Below are 21,283 nucleotides of genomic sequence, written 5' to 3' on the forward strand. Positions count from 1 at the left end.
AGGAGTATATTCTTCGAAAAAGAAAGTTCTAGTGGGTATGAGAGAGTCCCTCCAGTTAGCAAATGAATGCATCGATTGTCCTATTAGAAAAGGGCAACAAAACAGTCCATTTCCTACAGCCATGCACGCCATCTGACATGACCTGCTTTTTCTTCTTAAACACTTCCACACCACCTCCTCCAGTAATTGTCAAAAAGAGAATGAAAATGTTGAGTCAGACAACGGTAGTCTGGTGTGGTGGGGAAAAAGTCTTCTAATACAGTTCTACTTCTTACAAATGAATTCAGTTAACTAAAGTATGCTAAAAAAAAAAAAATGACTGGGCTTAAACTACGAAAGTAATTTAAATATTTTGCCTATAATTTTGTCTGTGCCCATCAACAGAGGAAATTCCAATTTAACCTCTGTCCAGATAGTAATCGTAAATTCTAAATTCATGGCGGTTAAATTAATATTTTCCCTTAACAATGGTTAGAGGTATGCAGGATTTTTAATTTATGAAAGTAATCATACTATATAGGTAGTTTGGAAAACAGAAATGAAAGCTTTAATTATTTATCCTAACAACTATTATTACTTTCCCATATTTCCCATATTTTCTAGTCCTTTCATGCATGTACGTTTCAAAGGTTTTAATCTTCTAACTATAATTTAATGGCTCTGGCCATTTCTCTACATTGTTAGTCTTTCTGTTGATGGATAACATTCCCAGTGATTGTGTACTATTTATTTAATTATAAATTAAATTACTGATTGTGTACTATTCCTATTTGATTATAAATCTTCCAGAGGATGGATTTTCGCATATACCTGACTATTTCTAGATTACTAGAAGTAGGATTATTGGGTCAAAGAATATGATCTTTGATTCCTGATGCCTACTTCCAAATTGCTTTTTGAAAGGATTTTCCAATTTGCATGTCCACCAAGATTTAAAACAAGATTTAAGAGTATCCATACCTGTTTTATTATATCTCTGCCCATCTTGAAAAACATGGGTTTTTGTTTGGGTTCTGTGTTTTTTTTTTTTCTGGTGGCTAATTTAGTGGGTGAAAAATGAAGTTCAAGGAATTGTAAAGTAGGGCCCTATGATGTCATCTTGGCTCCTATATTCAGAGTAAAGACAAAAATAATCGCAATGACATAGTCCGTGTTTGGCTGCTTTTCTCTGAGTCTTATGTTTCTACTCATCCACAAAGAAAGATCCAGAAGGCAGCAGGAATGTTCCAATCTGGTCTGTCAAGACTCAGACAAGCAAGGGGGGCTGTCTGCACTGGAACGAGGGTCAGGCGATGCTGTATAACCCTTCTGGCAAGCCGTCAATTCCTCAGCCTGCAGAACGCTTGAGTTTCCAGAAGCACAAGATGGTAATTCTGGTGTTCTCTCCATTTAAAAACAATTACGGAGTCAGCAGAATTGTTGAAGTGGCACTGGCTTGGCTTCTGTTTTTTTAAAAAGCAACGAATTCAGGTGTTGGACAGTGTGCTTTGTAAATAGAATAAAATGAAGTAATAAATTAAGGTGTGCCTTTGTTTGAGCTTGCTTATATTTAAAGTGGGTTAAATATAACTTCTTGGAGATCTTCTGGAACATGAATCATAGTAGAAGAGATTTCACACTGGGAAAAAATAGCAAGGTATGGGCTTGTCCAAAACAAAATCCATACATACCTTGCTGTGCCTTGGGTAACTCTTAAAAAATACTCGATTATAAATAAATTTCAGACATAGAGCAACTAGCAAAAACTGTGTAAGGAGCCCCCACGCCACACTGTCTGTGTCCACACTGCTAAGCCCTTTAACTCTTGCAGACTGGAATGGCACGCCCAGCCCTCCCAGCCCGCCTCCGGGCCAGGCACCCAGTCCCCCGCAGCAGCCAGTGACTCTCAGCGAGGCAGCTTTGAGCGTTTGCGAGAAGCATCGCCTTCAGCTGCCAAATTCCTGCTGGGTCGGCCAAGAGGTATGAACCAAAAATGAAAAAAACATGAAGGATTTGTTTTTTAAAAGCAATACATCAAACATAAAAAGAGCTCTTTTGTAGGAGAATTTTCGCTGTGGGAGCCAGAGGGGAGACGATCGTTTGCCCTCCCAGGAGGAAGCAGTCTGACCTCACCTGCGACTTTTCTCTTCCAGTGTGGATTTTTCTCACCCCATTAAATGTAACCTATTCTAGGTTGGGTTTGCACCGTATGAGAGAAATAGAGAGTGATGGGGAAACCGCCAACGGCCAGGCTGGGGCTCAGACCAGCACCACCTGGGCACCCTGGAAGGCCGGCCCTCTCGGGGCACGTGAGCAGGGCGGGGGGGCTACGGGGCCACGTGAGCAGGGGGCTACGGGGCCACGTGGAGTGCGGCTGCGTCACAAGGGCCTGTTTGCGAGAAGCACAAGGATTCAGTTTCCGTGGCTTCAGAAACCTTGTGGGGAGCACCCCCCCCCCCGAAGAAAAAAACATCTTTGCAAAGGGAAGAGAAAAAAGCAAAGAGGGGGGAAAGGATGAAAAAAACGCCAGGTTAGAAAGGGTGTTCTCACATCACTTAGAAAGGGCCACTTGGAATGGATGGAGCAGGTTTCCGCAGTGACTCCCCCACCACCCCAGAGGAAAAGCGGCAAAATAAAAGCAGTGTCCAGGAAGGCACGGCGCAGCCGTGTAAAGGCAGGAGCGTGCGCCTTGACACCCAGGCTGCCTGTGGCCAAGGCACGCAGGACTATGCTGCGCGGAGCAGGAAAAGGCAGTCTCGTTGCCGGGTCCCTAAATCCCCATCCCATTAGCCAGGTGCCCAGAGTGAAACCTGCAAAAGGACCCTGGTTAAATCACCGGGCGGCCACTCCACCGGCGCCCAGAGCTAATCCCTGGGGGCCGGCAGCCTTTTTTTTTTTTTGGTCACAAGGCACGAAGACGAAGCTTGCTCTGGGACCAGCTGCCACCTGCTGACAAACAGCTGGTTGTTATAGGGCAGAGGACTGGGTGGAGCCACAGGAAATCACTGCCATTCCTCTGGTTTTGACAGACCTGCAACAGTGACGCTTTCCTGGGATTCCCGCCGAGGAGGAGCCTCATCTGCAACTGGTTTCATTCCATCAGCCCAGGTGAGCCCCTGCTGGTGATCTCATTCAATCCTCAGGACGCGGCTCCACATTGGGGAACAGTATTGATCTTAATGCAACCCCACTTGCAGATGGAGAAGCTGAAGTTACTCATTCAGAGTCACAGAGCTAGCACAAGGCATGCCTGGTATGTGAGTGCCAGGTCCCTTCAGTCATGTCTGATTCTTTGTGACCCTATGGACCGCAGCCTGCCAGGATCCTCTGTCCATGGGACTCTCCAGGCACCAGTACTGGAGTGGGATGCCGTGCCCTCCTCCACAGGATCTTCTCGACCCAGGGACCAAACCCCGTTCTCTTAAGTCTCCTGCATTGGCAGATGGGTTCTTTACCACTAGCGCCACCTGGGGAAGCCTGGTAGCCACATCAAATAAATGCTCTCAAATAATGAAACCTACAGCTATTGTCTCATCTCAGAACCATGGCACTATTAAGACACGTGGTGCTTCTTGGAACTACAGCCAAGGGAGGGAAAAGGAAGATGGCGGAAAGCCTCCGGGAAGAGAAGCCTTCTCACAATCTGTTAAGAACACCCCGAGGCTCGTGCCCATCAGAGGGTTCACGAAAACACAGGATAACAGGGTGCATCCTCACTAGTGCATTCGAGTTACTCCAAGAAGCAAAACACTGAGTAAGCCCAGAGATAGGTTAAGGTAGTATTTTTATATTGAAACAAATACACACGAGAATTACGGAGTAGAAATCATGGAAAATTTGCGAAAATGTTGAACATAAATCAGACTCCAAAGAAATATGCCTGCAGTGAGAAAAGACACTGTTAGAACAAATGGTCGGTTTCTCTTGTCTCCGATATTTCCAGCCAAGAATCCTGGGCAACTTCATAACCTCTGTGAGCCTCAGGTTCGTCAGCTATCAAATGGGGGTAACTGCTGCCTCATTCATAGGGGTGCTATGAGGGTCCGCTAAGTTAGGACCTACATGGACAGACAGCTGGAGCCCATGACATGCCTATGTAAAAAGCAGCTTGCTTTTCCATAGAATGTGTTCTCCAGCTCACCCTAGATGCAAACGGGGCCGCCCATTGTGGACTCCCTGGAACAACTTTTCCCAAGGGGCAAGCTCCTTAAGCTCCTTGGGTCACATCGGCCTGGATACGTCCAGTTCAGCGAATGCGGACTACGTGCCAGGCCCTCATCCAGGCTCTAGATGGGTTGTTACAGTGAAAATGCTCTGTCCTTGCTCCCGACGAAGCACTCCTGTTAGGGGAGAGGGGTGGGCATGGCAGTGAGGGGGTGGTGTGCAAATTAACAGGTAAATACAAGATTGTCAACGTGGTTAAAATAAAAGAGTGACAGGGAAAGAAAGGGACAGGGACAGGGTGTTGTTTTTGTGTTGAAAGGTCAAGCAAGACTCTGCTGATCAGACCTTTGATAGACCGCAGAAGGGCAGTGAGAGAGTTCGCCGAGAAGGTGTCTGAAAGAGGAGAGCTCAGGCAGTGTGGACAGGAAGGCCAAAGGCGCAGAACCGTCAGAGGAAGAACAAAGTGACCAAGGTGCTAAGTGCGTTTTGCAGGGGAAGGCATGTGAGCTGGGGGTGCAGGGGGGCATGTGAGCTGGGGGTGCAGGGGAAGGCATGTGAGCTGGGGGTGCAGGGGGGCATGTGAGCTGGGGGGTGCAGGGGGGCATGTGAGCTGGGGGGTGCAGGGGAAGGCATGTGAGCTGGGGGGTGCAGGGGGGCATGTGAGCTGGGGGTGCAGGGGGGCATGTGAGCTGGGGGGTGCAGGGGGGCATGTGAGCTGGGGGGTGCAGGGGAAGGCATGTGAGCTGGGGGGTGCAGGGGGGCATGTGAGCTGGGGGGTGCAGGGGGGCATGTGAGCTGGGGGGTGCAGGGGAAGGCATGTGAGCTGGGGGTGCAGGGGGGCATGTGAGCTGGGGGTGCAGGGGGGCATGTGAGCTGGGGGGTGCGAGGGGGCATGTGAGCTGGGGGTGCGGGGGGGCATGTGAGCTGGGGGGTGCAGGGGGGCATGTGAGCTGGGGGGTGCAGGGGGGCATGTGAGCTGGGGGGTGCAGGGGGGCATGTGAGCTGGGGGGTGCAGGGGGGCATGTGAGCTGGGGGGTGCAGGGGGAGGCATGTGAGCTGGGGGGTGCAGGGGGGCATGTGAGCTGGGGGGTGCAGGGGGAGGCATGTGAGCTGGGGGGTGCAGGGGAAGGCATGTGAGCTGGGGGGTGCAGGGGAAGGCATGTGAGCTGGGGGGTACAGGGGGGCATGGAGAAGGCAGGTTAGGGCTTTGTGGGTCTGGATTCCGGATTTTTATACTGAATAAAGGAAGCAGCAATCCTGAGGCCTTCTAAGCAGAAAGATGATAAGTCTGATTTGTGTTTAAAAGGACTCACATGGCGGTCAGGCTTCCCAGGTGGAGCTAGTGGTAAAGAACCCACCTGCCAGTGAGGAGATTTAAGAGACCCAGGTTTGATCCAGGGGTTGGGAAGATCCCTTGGAGAAGGAAATGGGAACCCACTCCAGTATTCTTTTTTTTTAATTAATTTATTTTAATTGGAGGCTAATTACAATATTGTAGTGGTTTTTGCCATACATTGACATGAATCAGCCATGGATGTACATGCGTCCCCTATCCTGAACCCCCCTCCCACCTCCCTCCCACTGCAGTATTCTTGCCTGGAGAATCTCATGGATAGACAGCCTGGTGGGCTATGGTCCTTGGGGTCTCAAACAGTCAGGCACGACTGAAGCAACTTAGCGTGACTTAGCATGCACACACTCATTTGGGAACCATTATTGTGGAGATGGTACTTACAGCCCTGAGACCAGACCATGAAAGGTCAGCAGGGGAGTGAGTAAGTCCAGCGAAAGGAAGACATCTGACTTTGCTTCTCTGGCTGAGGCGCCAGGCTAAGACTTTAGAAACCCCTGATTTCTTTTTAAAACCACAAAGCATGGAAACAGTGGGATGTCATCACACCTGGGCTGCAAACATGGAAAAAAAGGTAGAACTGCGTCTCCTGTTCGGAGAAGGCAATGGCACCCCACTCCAGTACTCTTGCCTGGAAAATCCCATGGACAGAGGAGCCTGGTGGGCTGCAGTCCATGGGGTTGCGAAGAGTTGGACACGACTGAGCGACTTCACTTTCACTTTTCACTTTCATGCACTGGAGAAGGAAATGGCAACCCACTCCACTGTTCTTGCCTGGAGAATCCCAGGGATGGCAGAGCCTGGTGGGCTGCCCTCTCTGGGGTCGCACAGAGTCGGACACGACTGAAGTGACTTAGCAGCAGCAGCAGCAGCGTCTCTTGTTATGCTTAAGAAATATGGATGGTGCTCAGTGACAAGCATCTGTGAACTCGTGGGCACAGCAGGGCTGGAAGGAATTGGAAACACAGGGGTCTCCTCCAGAGCAGCTCATGCCTTCAAACACAGTTTAATATATTCAAAATGGGAGCAAATGATGACAGTATGCAGATGCCAAAGTACTAACAACCTTTGACACAAATTACTGAAATCGACAGCTTCCCTGGTGGCTCAATGGTCAAGAATCTGCCTGCTGAAGACACAAGCTGGATCAGGAAGATCCCCTTGGAGGAGGAAATGACAACCCACTCCAGTATTTCTTGTGTATGAAATCCCATGGCCAGAGAAGCCTGGCAGGCTATATAGTCCATGGGGTTGCAAAGAGTTGGACACAAGTAAATGCATGTGCGCTGAAATCGACTTCACAGTTTCTGTGCCACACACACTGCCAAGCATATAGTACATACTTCACACACATACGAAGAATGACTATGGATGTTTCTAACCGAAGCTAGGAAATTTGGGACCGTGATTCCTTTATGGCTCAATAAACAAATTATTATTTCATGAGAGACAAACGTCTGAAAGTCCCACATGGTTCAAGCCCTTTCTTTCACAGAATGAGACATACTGCCTTGGGTAGTAATAACTGGTGAGCGAACCCTGGAACAAATGAGGGCATGGTTCTTGCCATTCATCTCTCCCCCAGCCTGGGATAATGCCCTGTGCAGAGCAAATACCTAATAAATCTAAATGCATGTCTAATGAATGAGTGGATAAATATTCATTAAAAATTAACTCGACAGTTAATTTAGGTCACTCACTGGAAAAAAGAAAAACAGGAAAACTAGAAAAGTATCTTTTTAATTTAAAAGGTTAATTAAGGACAAGGTTTTAAAAAAATATTTTGGTGGCTTAAGTAAACTGAGCACAACTGGGGTTCAAAACAGCTGCAATTAGTAACTCTGAAAACATTCCATTATGTTCCACAAATTAGAAAAAGGGGGAAAACTGCCTGATTCACTTCATGATTCTAGAATAATCTCAGTTCTAAGTAAGTAAGCAAGAAAAAAAAAAAAGAGGCCCTCTTCACTTATAAACATTGATGTGAAAATTCTAAATGAGATGCTGGCTAACCAAATTCAATGGTGCATCTTATGTATAATACATGGTAATCAAGTAGTGTTCATCCTAGAAATGCAAGGATGGTTTAATGTCAGAAAAAAATTTATCAGTGTAATCCATCATAAGGAGGAAAATCATGAGACATTCTCAGTAGATACAGAAAAGACGTGATAAATGTCAATAGGTCTAGGTCAATTCTCCAAATGACCTATTAGTCAGATGATCAATTTCCTGAATTTACAAAATTTTCTGGTAAAAGCATGTTTCTTTTTACTATTAAGATATGACAGCAATTTGATGACAATCTCTCAACACTATTTGTAAATTAAGGCTGTGACACTCAAAGACAGTATTTTGTGCTATGTCTAAAATCTTCTAATCTGGCATAAAATAAATTTTCTGCAACAGAATGGGGAACAATGTCAGAAAACAGGGTTGGTTCCATGTCCACAGTTCTTTTAATAGCATTTAAAAGACCAAAATTTTATAAATATTATGAAAACTGTTTTTTCCTAGTTTTGGCTTATATATGTATATTTTTATAAGTGGCGCAATGGGATGAGGAAGCATACTAAAAGCCAGCACGCTGCTTCTCAGTCGCTCAGTCGTGTCTGACTCTGCAACCCTGTGAACTGGAGCCTGCCAGGCTCCTCTGTTCACGGAATTTTCCAGGCAAGGATACTGGAATAAGTTGCCATTTCCTTCTCCCGGGGATCTTCCGGATCCAGGGATCGAACCGTCATCTCCTGCATTGGCAGGCGGATTCTTTACAACTGAGCCACCTGGGAAGCCCCAAGTCGGTATGCTACGCATCATTTAACGAGTTGCTTGTGTAAAAAGCTCTATGTTAATACCGTTGCCCATTTTAACATGAAATGAAGTATTAAAGGCATCTGCACTCCTTCCTGGTGTGCATGTCATCAGTTTCTCAGAGTCAGAGCCAGTCCAGCACATGAATGAATGAAAAGGCAGACAAGGGGAAAGCTGCTAACGGAACTCAGTGACATATATCTTGACACGTCACACAAAATCTCATCCTATCCTTCTGCCTACATTCTGAATTGTGTTCCTTCATATTCATTACTTAGCAATTACTTATTGAGAATGCATAAAGATAACACTAGTTTCCAGGGGACAAGAAGTACAACAGTAAACAGAACAGGCGTAATCCTGGAAGGAGGCAGATATTAAACAAACATACAAATAAATACATTACATATTAGGTAAGGAGGTAAGAGAAGGAGTAGTGGATGCTGTCTTCTGTTTTATAAAGGATGGACAGGAGAGGCCTCTCTCATAAGGTGATGTGTGAACAGAGATCTGAAGGAAACACGAGCAGGCAAGGTATTTGGGAGAGGAATGGTCTAGGCAGGGGAGGACCTGAGTTAGGGAGTGTGCTTGCCATTTCTGAGGCCTCACACCTATGTGTGCATATGTGTGTCTAGGAGAAAGGGATGTAAAACTTCTGAGCAGGTAAGAACTATGGGTTTTCACTGAGCACAGTATTTCTGAGGCCCATGCATGCTGTTGCATGTACTAATATTCTGCACCTTTAACTTGCTGAGAAGTATCCCAGCAACCTGTCTGTCAATTACAACTTAACAAATATTTGGGTTTCCTGTTTGGAGCTATTATGAATGAAGCTGCCACGAACAACCATGTACAAGTCTTTGTGTGGACTGTTTTCACTTGTCTGGGGCAAATCCCCAGGAGTAATGTTGCTGGGTCGTATGGTGAGTGTATGTTAACTTCATATTTCCAGAATGTTTTCAGAACTGTGAGAATCCAAACATCAGGTAATGTAAAGTTGAAAGCCATCACTTTAGAGTTGATATTTAAAGCAGGGGGCCAGGGTACACACCGCAATGCTCATGCCCCTTACCATGCTGTGGTCAGCTTGAACTAAAACAGTAGTCTCCCCAACATTTCTGATCTGAAAGAATTTGGGTTCCTATCCCTAATGGGGCTCACAGGGTTCAGTACAACTCTTGTCTGGATCTGCCAGCTTTCTAAGGACCAAAAACCTGGACTTTATGAATCAGAGTCCCAGATTCAGCCCAGGAAGTAACTCCAGTTTCAAAATCTCAGTTCTCAAATTTGAGAAGAGGGCAACACAGTAATTAGCCCAAATCACAGGGCTGTGCAACCAATTACAGTAGAATGGTAAGTTCAGTGGTGGCTACAATTCCTTTACTTTGGGCTGTGGATTCTGTCCACCACTTTTGCAAGGAGAGAACAATGTTGAAGGAAAGAATCGAGATTCAAACCTTGAAGTCAGTTCTTCGTGAAGCACTTGAAGCTGCTGTGGCCATATCATCAGTGGGGGCATTTGCCTCGGTGGAAATTTCTGCTGTGGCTGTAGTACATGGATAGTTAATTCAGAGGGATGAAGCTGGCAGGAAATGGTATTTGGCTGGACATATTCACACAGCAGAGTTAAAGACTGGTAAGTCACTGTTAAACCATGAAAGCCTGAATAATCATTCGTGTGATGCACGCCAGCCCAAACACACCCAGTTCACAACAGAGACACATCATTTTTCAACCTGCAACAACCTACAAGAAATTGATTTCAGTAGTTGCTGCCCTGTGACATCTCAGAAATCAGATTCTCGTACATAATTAGGTCCCTGGGCAATCATCTGAGTCACATTCTGTTGTAACAATGGGGAGGGGGTATGATAGTCCAGAAAAAGAAAAAGCCAATTCAATCTTAACGATGAAAGTAATTTGAAAGAAAGAAAAAAGGTCTCATTTCAAGGCACATTCCTATCACATCTGCAAAGTTCTTAGCACTATATGCCTGCCATGTGGTAAAAGTGCTTAATCAATGGCACTTAATATTATTTTATTATTATTAATGTTTCCAGCAGGAATTCACCCCTCACTGAGTCTATTAATTTCTCCTGTTGGTCAAGATATGCACAAAAATTTAGTAAAATTTAACATATGGACTTGCTTCATTGTGAATAATTGTTTCCTATATTAAAAATTGCAAGTACATTGATTTTCACTTGTACTTTTTTTTACAATAATGTCATATATAGGGTATAAATGGCCTTCAACAACAGTATGTTATATTTATAATAGGTATAATGCAAAGTACATAAAAATAAAATTATACATTAATGGTAGCAAATAATATTCTTTTCCAAAAATTGTGATTCATCAGGGTATGCTAACATTAGCTCAAACAATTCCAAGTGCAATGCACAAGTCCAAGGCTAGTCAGGTGGCTGTCCTCCAAGTGGTGACTCAGGGGCAAGCCTTTCCCAACTTGTGACACCACCATTTTCCCACAGGACCTCCAAGATCACAGTGGAGCGGGAGAGTGGGAGACTCCTCTGGGCCAGGCCTGGAACATGCACACTTCACATCCATCCCGAACCCTGGCCACCCACACAACACCAACCCGGCTGAAAGGAGGTGTGTGTGCCCAGGAGGGAAATGAAACACGGTTAGGAGTCATGTAATATTTCCTCTGCCACAAATATTCTCTACATATACAATTGACATTTGCCTTGGATTTCACTCATGTTTACCTGCAACTTTTGAATGATGCCTTACTTACTCATGACTAGAAAAAGCTGATGAGTGGCCACTGTTATTACCATCTTACAGATAAAGAAACTGAAGCTTGTAGAAGTCATTTAGTGTTAGTCAAATAGTGGTTGCCTGGGGCTAGACTACTGTTCATGGGATTCTCATCACCAACTTAGATAGCATATTAAAAAGTAGAGACATTACTTTACCAACAAAGGTCCACCTTGTCAAAGCTATGGTTCTTCCAGTAGTCATGTATGGATGTGGGAGTTGGACCATAAAGAAAACTGAGCACCAAAGAATTGATGCTTTTGAACTGTGGTGTTGGAGAAGACTCTTGAGAGTCCCTTGGACTGCAAGGAGATCCAACCAGTACATCCTAAAGGAAATCAGTCCTGAATATTCATTGGAAGGACTGATGCTGAAGCTGAAACTCCAATACTTTGGCCACCTGATGCAAAGACCTGATTCATTGGAAAGGACCCTGATGCTGGGAAAGATTGAAGGTGGAAGGAGAAGGGGACGACAGAGGATGAGATGGTTGGATGGCATCACCAACCTGATGGACTGAGTTTGAGCAAGCTCTGGGAGTTGGTGATGGACAGGGAAGCCTGGTGTGCTGCAGTCCATGGGGTCACAAAGAGTTGGACACGACTGAGCGATTGAACTGAACTGATACGTCTGTCATAGCTTTCCTTCCAAGGAGCAAGCATCTTTTAATTTTCATGGCTGCAGTCATCTACAGTGATTTTGGAGCCCAAGAAAATAAAGTCTGTCAGTGTTTCCGTTGTTTCCCCTTCTATTTGCCATGAAGTGATGAGACCAGATGCAATGATCTTAGTTTTTTGAATGCTGTGTTTTGATTTATAAAAGAAGTAGCTTTTTGTAGTACAAAACGAAGTAGGTCACAGGCTAACAGAGTTTTGTCAAGAGAACGCACTGGTCATAGCAAACACCCTCTTCCAACAGCACAAGAGATGACTCTACACATGGTCATCACCAGATGGTCAATACCAAAATCAGATTCATTATATTCTTTGCAGCCTTAGATGGAGAAGCTCTATACAGTCAGCAAAAACAAGACCAGGAGCTGACTGTGGCTCAGATCATGAACTCCTTATTGCCAAATTCAGACTTAAATTAAAGAAAGTAGGGAAAACCACCAGACCATACAGGTATGACCTAAATCAAATCCCTTATGACTATACAGTAGAAGTGACAAATAGATTCAAGGGACTAGATCTTACAGAGTGCCTGAAGAACTGTGGATGGAGGTTTGTGACATTGTACAGGAGGCGGTGATCAAGACCATTCCAAAGAAAAAGAAACAAAAAGAAAGAAAAAGGCAAAATGCTTCTCTGAAGAGGCCTTACAAATAGCTGAGAAAAGAAGAGAAGTGAAAGGCAAAGGAGAGAAGGAAAGATATACCCATTTGAATGCAGAGTTCCAAAGAATATCACAGAGAGACAAGAAAGCCTTCCGCAGTGATCAATGCAAAGAAATAGAGGAAAACAATAGAATGGGAAAGACTAGAGGTCTCTTTAAGAAAATACCAAGGGAACATTTCATGCAAAGATGAGCACAATAAAGGACAGAAATGGTATGGACTGAACAGAAGCAGAAGATATTAAGAAGAGGTGGCAAGAATACACAGAAGAACTGTACAAAAAAGATCTTCACAACCCAGATAATCACGATGGTGTGATCACTCACCTAGAGCCAGACATCCTGAAATGTGAAGTAAAGTGGGCCTTAGGAAGCATCACTATGAACAAAGCTAGTGGAGGTGATGGAATTCCAGTTGAACGATTTCAAATCTTAAAGATGATGCTGTGAAAGTGCTGCACTTAATATGCCAGCAAATCTGGAAAACACAGCAGTGGCCACAGGACTGGAAAAGGTCAGTTTTCATTCCAATCCCAAAGAAAGGCAATGCCAAAGAATGCTCAAACTCCCACACAATTGCACTCACTCTCACACGCTAGTAAAGTAATGATAAAAAGTCTCCAAGCCAGGCTTCAGCAATATGTGAACCGTGAACCTCCAGATGTTCAAGCTGGTTTTAGAAAAGGCAGAGGAACCACAGATCAAATTGCCAACATGTGTTGGATCATCAAAAAAGCAAGAGAGTTCCAGAAAAACATCTATTTCTGCTTTATTGACTATGCCAAAGCCTTTGACTGTGTGGGCAACAATAAACTGTGAAAAATTCTTCAAGAGATGGGAATACCAGACCACCTGATATGCCTCCTGAGAAATCTGTGTGCAGGTCAAGAAACAACAGTTAGAACTGGACATGGAACAACAGACTGGTTCCAAATCCAGAAAGGAGTATGTCATGGCGATATACTGTCACTCTGCTTATTTAACTTATATGCAGAGTATATCATGAGAAATGCTGGGCTGGAAGAAGCACAAGCTGGAATCAAGACTGCCAGGAGAGAGATTAATAACCTCAGATGTGCAGATGACACCATACTTATGGTAAAAAGCAAAGAAGAACTAAAGAGCCTCTTGATGAAGGTGAAAGAGGAGAGGGAAAAGGTTGCTTAAAACTCAACATTCAGAAAACTAAGATCATGGCATCTGGTCCCATCACTTCATGGCAAATAGATGGGCAAACAATGGAAACAGTGACAGATTTTTGGGAAGGAGGGGGGCTCCAAAATCATTGCAGATGGTGACTGCAGCCATGAAATTAAAAGACACTTGCTCTTTGGAAGAAAAGCTATGATCAACCTAGACAGCATATTCAAAAGCAGAGACGTTACTTTGCCAACAAAGGTGCATCTAGTCAAGGCTGTGGTTTTTCCAGTAGTCACATATGGATGTGAGAGTTGGACTGTGAAGAAAGCTGAGCACTGAAGAACTGATGCTTTTGAACTGTGGTGTTGGAGAAGACTCTTGAGAGTCCCTTGGACTGCAAGGAGATCCAACCAGTCCATCCTAAAGGAGATTAGTCCTGAGTGTTCATTGGAAGGACTGATGATGAAGGTGAAACTCCAATACTTTGGGCACCTGATGTGAAGCACTGACTCACTTGAAAAGACCCTGATGCTGGGAAAGATTGAAGGCGGGAGGAGAGGGGACAACAGAGGATGAGATGGTTGGATGGCATCACCGACTTGATGGACATGAGTTTGGGTAAACTCTGGGAGTTGGTGATGGACAGAGAGGCCTGGTGTGCTGCAGTTCATGGCGTCACAAAGAGTCAAACACCACTGAGCAACTGAACTGAACTGAATATTAGTTATTTCAGGGAGTGTTTGGAAAATAAAATAGGAATATGACAACAAACCCAAAATGTGACCTCCAATTCTTATTTTGGAGATGCAGACATAAGTACAGGCATGGGTAAGTATGATTGAATTGAAAATGAAGGATGTGAGAAAAGAACTCTGTGCAGAGTCAAGTTCCTAACCTTATGAAAGTGAAAGTGAAGGTCACTCAGTCGTGTCCGACTCTTTACGGCTTTATGGTCTATACAGTCCATGGAATTCTCCAGGCCAGAACACTGGAGCAGGTAGACTTTCCCTTCTCCAGGAGAATCTACCCAACCCAGGGATTGAACCCAGGTCTCCCACATTGCAGGCAGACTCTTTACCAGCTGAGCCACAAGGGATGCCCTTATACATTGAACTAAAAGTGAATCCCACACCTAACATTGGTTGTCATGGTGACAGTGAGCAGGCTGGAACTTGAAGATAGGCCTGGACACACTGCTAGGAATCCAAAGGCCAAGGTACCCAGAGCTTGCCATAGAAGTAGCTATCCTGCACACCAGCCTTTAATGACAAGATGATCTTCTCGATATAAAAGTTAAAGCACCACCATAGAGAATGAGGTGCATGCTGGTTGGCCAGGAGCCAGGCAGATAAACTGCCCACAGCCTCCTTCTCCATATTCTGTGTCTAGCATCAATATTTCCACATTGAGGATGGAACAGATTTTCCTAGCATTTAATGTCATGCTTTCTCCTTTCAGAACAAGGAAGCATGTGTAGTATTAAATCTGGATTCCAGAGACCCTGGCATGGGGTGACCTAGTGTCCAGAAGTTTATTGCCAAGGTTCCAGTTTATGCCCACCAGGCCCAGAGCAAAGTTCCGGATGAGCCAGCAGCTTTTGGCTCCAGTGGGTTTTGGCTGCAGTAACGATCTGGTGACTGATTTACTCCACCCTTTCAGTTCTTTACTCTTCATCAAAATAATTCTGCACAAATCATTTCCATGTTTCCAAAGCAAAAGTTGGGGGGAGAAAAACCACAAGTTAAAAAATAAAAGATCCTGCAAACAGGGAAGGATTTGCTCTCCAACAGTCGTTTCAGGAAACCATCAGGTGGAATTAAGCGATAAAATGGGCAGTTTGGTCTTGACTTCCCATCAGAAACAAGGCTGCACACCCACACAGACACACACGTCCACTCCCAGGCGACGCCCCGCACCGGACCATGGGCTTCCACTGAGACCGAATTCCTGTCAGGAGGGCGGTTTCCTTTTTGCTATGCCAACATGATGCTTCATTACACCAAGACACAGAATGCTCCAATCTGCCAGGTAAGTGGAGGGATTGGGGGCAGGAGGAGAAGGGGACGACAGAGGATGAGATGGCTGGATGGCATAACCAACTCGATGGACATGAGTTTGAGTGAACTCCGGGAGTTGGTGATGGACAGGGAGGCCTGGTGTGCTGCGATTCATGGGGTCACAGAGTCGGACACGACTGAGTGACTGAACTGAACATTTAAAATGCTGAGCATTTCCGTCTTAAGTGAGCGTGCGCTCTACCAAGCTCTTCCCATGGCGAGGCTCCACAAGGCCCATTAGTTCTTCCTGGGCAGTCCCCCAGCTCAGTGCAACGCTCCCAGCAGGTGCTGTAACTGTCAACTCATTGACATGTGACATTTTGGGGCTTCCCTGGTGGCTCAGATAGTAAAGAATCCACAGGAGACCTGGGTTCAATCCCTGGGTCAGGAAAATCCCCTGAAGAAGGGAATGACAACCTATTCTAGTATTCTTACCTGGGGAATTTCATGGACACAGGAGCCTGGCAGGCTACAGTCCATGGGGTCACAAAGAGTCGGACACAACCGAGCGACTAACATTTTAGTGTGACGCTGCATCGCCAACAAGGGCATGGGGAGCTGCCTCCACTTTTGCTGATCACCAGAAAGAATTTCAAGCCACTTGAGGTAAGTAAATCTAGTTTACTCATTGGAATCAGTAAAGATGCTAGGTTTGTCATAAGCCATCAGAGGCAAGGCTCACTCGCCGAGAAGTAATCAAGGCAGTTTGAGGACTTCACAGTGGACCTTCCTACTGAAATTACTGGCCCTGAACCACAGAAATGTTGAAATGAAACATCCCACCCTCAGTTCCTCCAATTAAATGGGGGGACCTGGAAGTCCATCCTGAAGGAGATCAGCCCTGGGATTTCTTTGGAAGGAATGATACTAAAGCTGAAACTCCAGTACTTTGGCCACCTCATGTGAAGAGTTGACTCATTGGAAAAGACTCTGATGCTGGGAGGGATTGGGGGCAGGAGGAGAAGAGGACGACAGAGGATGAGATGGCTGGATGGCATCACTGACTCGATGGACGTGAGTCTCAATGAACTCGGGGACTTGGTGATGGACAGGGAGGCCTGGTGTGCTGCGATTCATGGGGTCGCAAAGAGTCGGACATGACTGAGCGACTGATCTGATCTGATCTGATCTGGAAGGTCTTATGACTAAATGAGGAGTCACACTGAGCTAAGCTCCTCCTGCACTGACCCACTCTGTATACCATGGTCCTTAATGTGCATTAGAGTCTCCTGGCCAGAATTTAAAAGAAGTACTTATATTTTCTACTTATTAAATGCTGCAATATTAGATCGCATTTCTAGGAAAATATTGGCTTGCCCAATATAAAATATCTACCAACCCCACCAGGCTTTAGTATGGGGACCATTGGCCTTCGCAGGTGGCGCAATGGTAAAGAATCCGCCTGCTGACGCAAGAGACTTTAGAGACACGGGTTGGGAAGATCCCCTGGAACAGGAAATGGCAGCCCACTCCAGTATTCTCGCCTGGAAAATTCCAGGGACAGAGGAGCCTGGTGGGCTATAGTCCATGGGGTCGCAAAGAGTCAGACGCGACTGGGCCACTGGGCACTAAGATCACAAGCACAAATGTGATCATTAAAATAAATACCGATCTTGGCTATAAGAAATGAGTCAACTAAAAGCAACCCAATCCTGATGTTCAATAATACCACCTCAGATTTGAACAGTACTTGACACTTTGCAAACTGTTTCTATATTAGATCTTCCTAATAGCTTGCCCGGGTAGGTGGGGCTACAATCACCTCCATTTTGCAGTGGAACAACTTGCAGTGAGGAGAGACATAGACAGGCCTCAAAGCCAGTGAGAAATTCTAACTTTGGCCACATGGTTCTGTACAATGGCCATCGGCAGGCCTCAGCCATGCAGGAAATGGGGCAACAAGAGATTGCTTTTAATACCAAAGAAAGTCAGTGTGATGGCCACTTGGGGAAATATGAAGTTGGGAAAGATAAAAAGATGCCTCCAAATTTTAAAGGAAAAAAAAATCCAATCTCGATGAACCTTCACGACTCCATCATCAATAAAAGCAACACTCGGGGATCCCCCGGACCTGTGTCAGGCCCAGGCCTGTGTCTGGCCTCATCTCAGGCCGTGCAGACATCTGGGCCCGGCTGCGGGTTCTATGTTTATGGGAGGCGGGTGAGGACATGACCACCTAGGCCCCGGGGCGGGTTAAGCAGCCTGATTGAACGTCGCTGCTAATTAAGGGCCCCTGTCATCTGGCAGGACCGCCGGGGTACCTTCTGCACTTGTTCATGACCACAGCACCTCACTCAGAAATTAACTCTTGATGAGTGCAGACAGGGGCCCAGCTGGTCCTCCGAGTCCTGCCAAGCAGATAAATGAAATGTAATCAGGATGCTGCTGACTGCCAAGAGAAGAGGGGCTCTCCGTGACCTCTTGGTGAAACCCAGAGTCTACTTTCAGCGTGACTTAATTCTCTGCACTAGAGACACTTAATGCAGCCAGGAATGGTGTGAATAGGCCCGTGGCCACAGGGAGGGCACTGGGAAGTCCATCCTCAAATGTCCACTTTATTAAGTATAAGCTAAAAGAATAAAGAGGCAGTGCAGGAGAATCTAATTTTCAATTGGCAGATACTTTCTCTAGGAGAGAGGTGCTATTTTCTTCATGACTCTTCACAGGTCTGGGGACGATGGTGGCTTGTTACAGTTTGCAAATTGTAGAATCATTTCGCTTGGGTTTAAAATGTCGAACACTCATTTTTCTAGCACTTGTGCAGGAACGCTTGCCCCTAAGTTCTGTTTAAAAAGAGGAAAGTAGTGGTTATTACTGCCTGGGCCTTCCAGACACAGAAACTAGATAGAGAGATACATTCTGGCTTGCACAGCAAAGCTGCAGCTCGGGGCAGGAGACTAGAATCCAGGAGTCTCGCACCTCGGTTTTGGACACTCTGGTCAGAGCGTTCGCCACCACTTTATTTCAGAAAGTCAACGTGTAGCAGGTGATGATGGGGAGGGCGTGGGGCCAGGAGACTGGACAGCGAGCAGGGTCGCAGCCTCACTGCACCGGCCCCTGGAGAACGACTCCACGGGTGGCTCCTGCATGTGACATACTCCTTGAGAAGGGACGAGAAAGGCAGGCTGCAGACCATGGCTCCAGACCACAAGGAAGATGCGTCTCTCTATGACTTCCGAAAGGCACGGAGACGGCCTCCAAAGAAAAGGATGAAATGACGGCAAGAGTCATCTTTTGCTAACACATCTAAAAAGTGGTGACTGGGCCGGAAGCAAAGGGAAAATGAAGAAATGGGCAGGAAAGGCATTTGATGCCCTGATAAAACATTTTAAAAAACTAAAAAGGTGTTGGGGAGAAACTGTAACAACTCCCAAAGGACTAAAGGTGGAGGTGGGGTAAGGTGGGAGGAGTCAGGAAAGGTACTCAATTGCTTGAGAGAATGTCATGGTTTCCTACTGGCGCACAGCAAAGCAACCCCACACTGAGCAGCCCAAGGGCTTCTCAGGTGGCACTAGTGGTAAAGAAGCGGTCTGCCAATGCAGGAGATAAGAGATGTGGGTTTGATCCCTAGGTCGGGAAGATCCCCTGGAGAAAGGCATGGCAACCCACTTCAGTAATCTTGCCATGGACAGAGGGGCCTGGTGGGCTACAGTTCACAGGGTTGCAAAGAGTCGGTCGGACACAAATGAAGTGACTAGCATACATGAACAGCTTAAAACTACACACAGCAACCGTCTCCTAGTTTCTGGGAATCAAGAGTCTGGGAGTGGCTCAGTTGGCTACTTTTAGCTCAATAGCCCCAGGTGTCAGCTACGGAATGGTCATCGCAAGGCTTGACTGGGGAGGGTTCCCTTCCAAGCTCACTTTCATGGGCGCCGGGAGGTCTCAGCTTCCCATGAAAGCGAACAATCTTTTTCTGCCATGTGGGCCTCCCCATCGGACTAGTCACTGCCCATTAGCTTGCTCCTCCCTTAGTGACAACTCCAAAAGACAGAGAGGGTGAGAAAAAGCTAGCAGGACAGAAGTCACGGTCTTTTTTGTAACGTAACCTCAGAAGTGATGTTCCATTACTTTGTCATATTTGGTTTGTTAAATGCGAGCCATGAGGTCCAGCCCACACTCAAGTAGTGGGGCTTACAGAAGAGCATGAAGACCCGAAGGCAGATCACTGGGATCATCCCAAAGGCAGCTTACCAAAGAGATTCCTTACTCCTTGGATAAACCTAGAGAGGCACTCTTCCACAGTGAGCCTCTACAGCTCAGTCACTCTGCTGTGTCCAGCTCTTTTTGACCCCATGGACTGCAGCGCTCTCCAGACTATATGATTAGGCTATGCCAGGAGAAATCTCAATAACCTCAGATATGCAGATGACACCACACTTATGGCAGAAAGTGAAGAACTAAACCTCTTGATGAAAGTGAAAGAGGAAAGTGAAAATGTTGGCTTAAAACTCAACATTCAGAAAACTAAGATTATGACATCTGGTCCCATCACTCACTTCATGGCAAATAGATGGGGAAACAATGGAAACAGTGAGAGATTTTATTTTGGGGGGCTCCAAAATGACTGCAGATGGTGACTGCAGCCATGAAATTAAAAGACGCTTGCTATTTGGAAGAAAAGCTATGACCAACCTAGACAGCATATTAAAAAGCAAGAGACATTACTTTGCCAACAAAGGTCCATCTAGTCAAAGCTATGGTTTTTCCAGTAGTCATGTATGGATGTGAGAGTTGGACTATAAAGAAAGCTGAGCGCCAAAGAATTGATGCTTTTGAACTGTGGTGTTGGAGAACACTCTTGAGAGTCCCTTGGACTGCAAGGAGATCCAACCAGTCCATCCTAAAGGAAATCAGTCCTAAATATTCACTGGAAGGACTGATGCTAAAGCTGAAACTCCAATACCTTGGCCACCTGATGCAAAGAACTGATTCCTTTGGGAAAGACCCTGATGCTGGGAAAGATTGAAGGCGGGAGGAGAGGGGACAACAGAGGATAAGATGGTTGGATGGCATCACCGACTCAATGGACATGAGTTTGGGTAAGCTCCAGGAGTTGATGATGAACAGGGAGGTCTGGTGTGCTGCAGTCCTTGGGGTCACAAAGAGTCAGACACAACTAAGCAACTGAACTGAACTAATCAGCATTATCATCTTCACATTCATCATTTATTCTCACACCGCAAGGACATCTTCAGTGAAGGTGTGGAGTTTTAAATTTAAGGAAAACGGGGTACACATGCCAGACTGATGTTGCTGTTTAAACACAGCTTCCCAAAACTGGCTGTCCAGAGTGCTGTCAGAGGCTCTTCCTTTCGTGTGATCTGCCCACGGACTACAGTGCCCCCTGAGGGCTCAGCTCTGCACCCTTCCAGAAGAGTCTGTACCAAGATATACATCCATCCTCACAGTAACAACCACTAGTGTTTGCTGAGAGTGCATGATAGCCAAGTACTGAGTCCAGACTTTACATCCATCACCACCATTCATCCTTACAACGACCTTCTCTAGAGATGAGAAAGTGCGATGTCGAGCAGGAGAATTTCCCATTGTCAGGAATCCATCAATTAGTGTACTTAGTGCTGAGCAGGTCCTGGGCAATTAGTTACCTATTGCATTAAGGTAGACAGACGAGAAGAAACTGAATGACTGTATTATGTGC

The 21,283-nt window shown here is 45.8% G+C and overlaps 1 protein-coding gene and 1 long non-coding RNA gene across 3 annotated transcripts in view; both read right to left on the reverse strand.

The window, feature by feature from the left end:
* Positions 1-21,283, reverse strand: part of HLCS (holocarboxylase synthetase) — a 214,740-nt gene that overhangs the window by 26,853 nt on the left and 166,604 nt on the right. The gene's annotated exons all lie outside the window — the stretch shown is intronic.
* Positions 944-3,012, reverse strand: LOC112448077 (uncharacterized). Its single transcript, XR_003036443.2, has 2 exons — positions 2,113-3,012; positions 944-1,485 (listed from the first exon to the last, which is right to left on the reverse strand). It is a non-coding gene; the product is annotated as an uncharacterized lncRNA (long non-coding RNA).

The sequence above is a fragment of the Bos taurus genome, chromosome 1 (assembly GCF_002263795.3).
Source record: "Bos taurus isolate L1 Dominette 01449 registration number 42190680 breed Hereford chromosome 1, ARS-UCD2.0, whole genome shotgun sequence".
NCBI lineage: Eukaryota > Metazoa > Chordata > Mammalia > Artiodactyla > Bovidae > Bos > Bos taurus.